The 5,735-nt window shown below is 38.0% G+C and overlaps 1 long non-coding RNA gene across 2 annotated transcripts; it reads right to left on the bottom strand.

The window, feature by feature from the left end:
• Positions 1-3,877: 3,877 nt before the first annotated feature.
• On the bottom strand, positions 3,878-5,480 carry LOC128632683 (uncharacterized). Of its 2 annotated transcripts, XR_008396224.1 has the most exons (4): positions 5,105-5,480; positions 4,334-4,433; positions 4,150-4,250; positions 3,878-4,078 (listed from the first exon to the last, which is right to left on the bottom strand). It is a non-coding gene; the product is annotated as an uncharacterized LOC128632683 (long non-coding RNA). The 2 variants fall into 2 exon arrangements; XR_008396223.1 differs by lacking the exon at positions 5,105-5,480 and having other exon boundaries at positions 4,334-4,725.
• Positions 5,481-5,735: the final 255 nt, after the last annotated feature.

The following is a 5,735-nucleotide window of genomic DNA, read 5'->3' as shown; positions in this document are numbered from 1 at the left end:
TCAATCAAATAACATCGACCTATCTGCTAATCTCATTTCGAATAGCTTGCTCATTAATGACACTGCGCATGCGTGGACTGGACTGCCTCCTCAAAAGCTAGCACCGCTAGCATATTTGTATAATATTAACATTGAACCAGAGGACTGAATAAAAAAAGTTATAAAATGTTATTTCTCACTTCTTCTCGTCTTGTTGTTGTTCTCCGTGCGGGTGTGAGTTATCTTTGGGTCGGTTCCTCGGTGATTCGGTCATTAGTGAACCGAGCTCCGAGAGTGAATCAGTGCGCCGTCACCGCCTGCTTCATACTGATACACCTGAAACACAGGTGTTAACACCGTTAACTACACAATACAGAACAGAACGGGTTCGGTTACACAGAACCGAATAAACTCACTTTGGTTTGGGTCCAAACGGGCCAGAACTAACACTAACATTAACACTGCTTTCTGCTCTTCACTTCGACTTCGTCTTCTCGCGCGCTCGCGGTGACGTCACCAACGTAACGGACGTTGACGTAAATGTGAGTCTGTGAGGAGAAAATAAAACAAAATAAACCCAAATATTATTTCATAAAAAGCTTCATTATTCTCTCTTCTTAAACACGATAGAGGATAAGATATACAAATACATAAAAAAAACAGCTTTATCATTATTTTAAATCAAATCCACTTTAAAAGTGCTCCTAATTACATTTTAATTAAAAATATACTTCATCTTACTCTTGTTTAATTAATTTTTTAAATTAATATTTAATTCATCGATGATTGTAGACGTGTTGAGGTTTCACGTTCTTTGTGCTTTATCATCATAAATATACACTTTGTTAAACTTTTGAGTTTCAACACAAAATGTAAACATTCCTCATGAATCCAGAACATTCATTTGTTTATTATTTACAAAGTAATAATTAAACAGCTGAATAAAATGATCAGATTAATCACTTGCAACATTTATAGGATATGAATTTCTTGTATTGGGAGAGGTTTTTAATTATACACCGATATAAATATATTTTATTTATTTGTAGTTTTCATATTTGACTCAGAACATTACACTACATTTATTTTATCAACTATTTATCAAGTTGTTTTTTTAAAAAAAAATGTATCTGAATGATTGTCCAAGATCAATAATAATATTCAAATAATCTATCAACACCATCAATACATCTAATCAGTAAATTAAAAATCTACATTTATGCAGTTGATCTATTGACTGGTTTATTGAAAGTTTTACAGCTTCGGCAGGTAAAGAAGCCGTGGCTTTAATCTGATCTTCTGATTTCTAATGATAGTTAAATGACAAAATACAGAATTAAAGAATATCTTTATTTAAATTCAAAATCATGAATAAAAATATTCAAAAATATGGACTACAAGTCATTTCTACAAGTGTTCATACAGACAGAAAGACCAGAGATGAAACGGATTTAACAGATACAGGACAATTAGGACAAGGAAAGTGAGAAAGAATAGAATGATCATTTATTTATTTAAAAAAAATTACAACTGTGTTCAAGATCACAGCAAAAAGACAGTAGAGGAAACATAAAGGGGAAAAAAATTCACATTTCCTGTTTAAATTCAACAGTAAAATCACATGAACTGAAGACATCCTGACTTTTTGAAACCGGTCGTTTATGTTTTTGAATCAAACGGAGCAGGTAATGATGAAGCTGCCTCAAAAGATCATTTCTGTTCCTCGAAGGGTAAAAAAAAAAAAATTAAATCCTAAATGTATGAAAAATTAACATTATGTACATTTTATGTCTAATTACAGTGAACCTGACGGAGAGTGAAGCTCACAGAGGCGAAGTGTTCACGCTACAGCAAATTTCACCGGTTTGACGCTAAACTCGCTCACGTAGGAGGTGCGTTTCTCTTTCTCTTGTTCCGGGATATTCTAGCACTGTGTGTGAAAGCTCCTGAGCTGTCCAGCATGGAGACGTGTGTGTATGTTGATGTGTACACAGTACCGATGGTCAGGATGTACTCTTGTGTCAGAGTTTCTCGTTCTCCTGAAAAACACATATGCGTGTGCACACACACACACACACACACACAGTGGAATTGTAAAGCAAAACATTGGAATATATATCTTAATCACATCTCATAGTCCTTTTATAGAGTCTGAATCAGTTTGACTGATTCATTTCGAGTTGATTCAGAGTCGAATCACTTTCTAGTGAGAATCAAATACTCATCTCAGTCTAGTTCGTTTGAATTGTGCGACTCTCACTAGAAAATTATTTGACTCCGAATCATCTGAAACCGAATCAAACAATCAAACCGATTCAGACTGGACAAATGGACTAATAGAAGGGAAAGAGCAACAGGAAAGAGGACAGCCTTCCTGCTGAAAGCAAACCGGATCAGAAACCTTACATTAGATTGTTTTCTATATTTTATTTTAAACCAGTTGTGTTGTTTTTCTTCTTTCTGCACTCGACTGAGGAAACACAGCAATGATAAATAAATAAATAAATTTATCTGTCCAGCTTCCTCCTCTTCGTCCCCCAGAATGACGTGCAGGTGACGGATTGACAGATTTAAAAAAAGATGTCTGGGCAACCTGTGACCTCCTCGAGTTAAAAGTGAGCATCCAAGGAAATTTACTGTGTTAACTGCACTACATTCTGCAGTCACACAGCACCAGAAAAAAAATATGTACATCTACTGTACATGTTAACACCACAAAACAAGCTTTTGAGTATTAGTTTACCCTGTCTTACTATACAAAGCACCTGCAAATAATCAAGCAAGTTCATCTATCATTTCACTTCCACTAATCGGTCTTTTGACCAGTCTAAAAATAAAAAGACTAAAAAGAAACTGAGACTTAGCAAGAAGAACTAAAGATATGTGGATGATGAAGTCTCAGTTCCACCGCAGCTTCAACAGCCCTGGATCTTCTCCTTTAAAGCTTGGAGAAGGGCACGTCTTTCGGACTCTTCTTTTCCGGGGCTGTCTGCGCTGACTTCATAAGATCCTGTGTCTGCAACATGTTTCATGTTCCAAGTAGGCCTGGAGACTCAGAGGAGAAATCTCAGATTTCGACCGCTCTACTTTGTGTTTGCGGCCATACTGTGTGTGCATGGGTCTACCTTGAGGCTAAAAATGCTATTCATGTCTTAAGCAGATTCTTACCATGTAGTCTAGGCTCTCAGTCACACTGTGGTCTCAGGAGTAGAGGAGGTTGATTTTGGTTCCTTGGACAGCGACGGGACTCCGGCCTGCAATCTCACCTGCTATTTCCAGAGCTCCAGCAATCATTGACTATCAGGGAACACACGACTGCAGAGATGAAGAACAGGACACATACACGCCTTCATTTATACTAAATAATTAAGCTACATGAAAAAAAAATAAATAAATAAATAAAATACACGGTACAACCCAAAGTCACATTCTTCTGTTATCATTCCATAGCTTCCATGTGTCAGTCCAGAATTTCACCATTTTGTGATCACAGAAATTAACGCAAAAATCAAGAAACTCCACAATATTCAGACGAGCTTCCACTTTTCAAAGTTACTGCAGATTTGGGCCAAAACATGTCATGACACGTCATCACCACAACAGGCCTTCAGCACAGGTTACTCTACTTCCTGAACAAGGTGCGGACCCGGATATAAGTTACGTTCACATTCATGGGACAATTCGCATTCACAGTTCCAGTGTAACCGAACTCGGACCACCTTCTACAGGTTAGTCTCGGGCTCGGTACCGCAGTGCACTTCCCAGTCCACATTACGACGGTCACATTACCAACTTTTCATGCAAACTGCTCTGTGTTGGACTAAACTTCCAGTGGGAAAGCCCACTAGAAGAGCTACACTGCAGAATTTTTCTGTCTAAAAATGAACAAAATTTCAGGTTTTGTAGCTCTTCTTTGATAAATGACAAGATGATAATATCATAAACATATATAAGAAACATATTGTCACTACATGATGCAGAAATACTAGTTCATGCTTTCGTCAAGAAGAAGAACCTCTCCTCCCACTCGTCAACCCCATCATACTTACACTTCTTGCAGCATAACTGGACTCACCTCTGTGTAGCACAAGTCAAACCACTGAAAAGAAAAAGGTTGGTGGGTGGACTACAAGACACAGTTACACTTTATTTATAATAATAGAGTCGTACCATCACCTCTTGGGAGAGGGTGAAGATGGCTACTTGTGTTGGAGTGTGATGGAGAACAAGATCACTGCAGCACAAGCACCATGGCCAGAAACCCTTTTGACCTAAAAAAGAAAAACATGTTTGGTAAATCATGAGGCTGTCTAACAGAAGTTAAATCAATGGCAGCTGATGAAGGACAACATACCCCAGCCCACTTAGCTTCCACATGACAGCCAGGAAGTCTTTCTTGGTGACCTCCAACACAGCCAAGCACTGCATGTGGAAAACAGCACCTCAGTAAGAATCTGAAAATAAAAGGAGATCGTCACCTGGGACTCAAAGAGGCTGGAAATGGTGCTTATGTAGAAGGTTTAAAAGCAACTCAACATCCAGGTCATAAACACACACTCAGCAGGAATATAGATTTATAATCTGCGGCTTTAAACAACAATGATCGGGTGAAGGTGCACTTCCTAAACATGACCACACGATGGCAGTCAAGATCCGTCCAGAACACCACGCAGCGCTGCCTAAAACACACTTTATATTTATTTTATTCATCACCCTTTCTTCTTCTTCTTCCTCTTATTATTATTATTATTATTATTATTATTATTATTATTATTATTATTATTATTATAGTATTCATATTAGCATAAGATTAGGAAATGATTTCTAAAAACTCTCAGTCACACCTTCATGCTAACTCTGTACATGATGTCAATGGTGCACTGCTCCTCTCTCTCCATAGATACTTACAGGGACCCTCGACTTTAAGGCTTTTTATTGCAAAAGCAGCTGCTACAATAATAATTATGTGCAGATTAAAAAAAAAAAAAAAAGTATTAGGCTAAGCAAATGTTCTGAGTTGTTTTCTAGCAGGACCCAAGTCTGTACTCTAAATCATGTGTCTAGAACACAGGCTCTGAACTCTTATCTAACACATTTGGTGTTTTATCTGCTCTAAAGCACCCACCTCAGCTCGTGCAGGCCGCTTAATTAGCTGATGACTTGAATCAGGGGAGTTTGGTGCAGGTTCTAATTGAACATCCTCAGGAGTGTAAAGAAGCCTCTCTCTAATATCTTTCTTACCGGTTCAACTCCAACTTCAGCACCACCCCAAGAAAGCACTGTATGTTAGTAGTGTTCTGGGTCAGTATCTAAACTGATCGTCTATTCACACACACTAGCACTACTGCACTTCACATCCAGTATTTCCTTCTCTAATGTAGTGGGTTCATAATAAAACTGCCATATTTAATCATGAGCACCAAAAGTCATGTTTATTCTCATCACTGCTCCTGTGTAGCTTAATATGTTCCGTAGGAGGCCTCGACAGTTTCACTTGAGAATATCCACAAATAGGGAAGAAGATTACAGAGATACATGTAATGTATACATTATTATATTAAAACAACGATTATCAAGGGAGAGAAAGAAAGTGAGTTCTACACCTCTGACCTGTACATGACGTCATCAAAGATCTTATGGTTCACTGCTCCAATTTAACTGTGTGTGTGTGTTAGAGATGCACCGATGCCGATACCAGTACTCAGGTGTCGGCCCGATACTGTGTTCATGTACTCGTACTTGTAAAACTACCCCGA

This window comes from Ictalurus punctatus, unplaced genomic scaffold (genome assembly GCF_001660625.3).
Source record: "Ictalurus punctatus breed USDA103 unplaced genomic scaffold, Coco_2.0 tig00163727, whole genome shotgun sequence".
Taxonomy (NCBI): Eukaryota; Metazoa; Chordata; class Actinopteri; order Siluriformes; family Ictaluridae; genus Ictalurus; species Ictalurus punctatus.
This window is presented reverse-complemented; position numbering and strand designations above follow the sequence as displayed.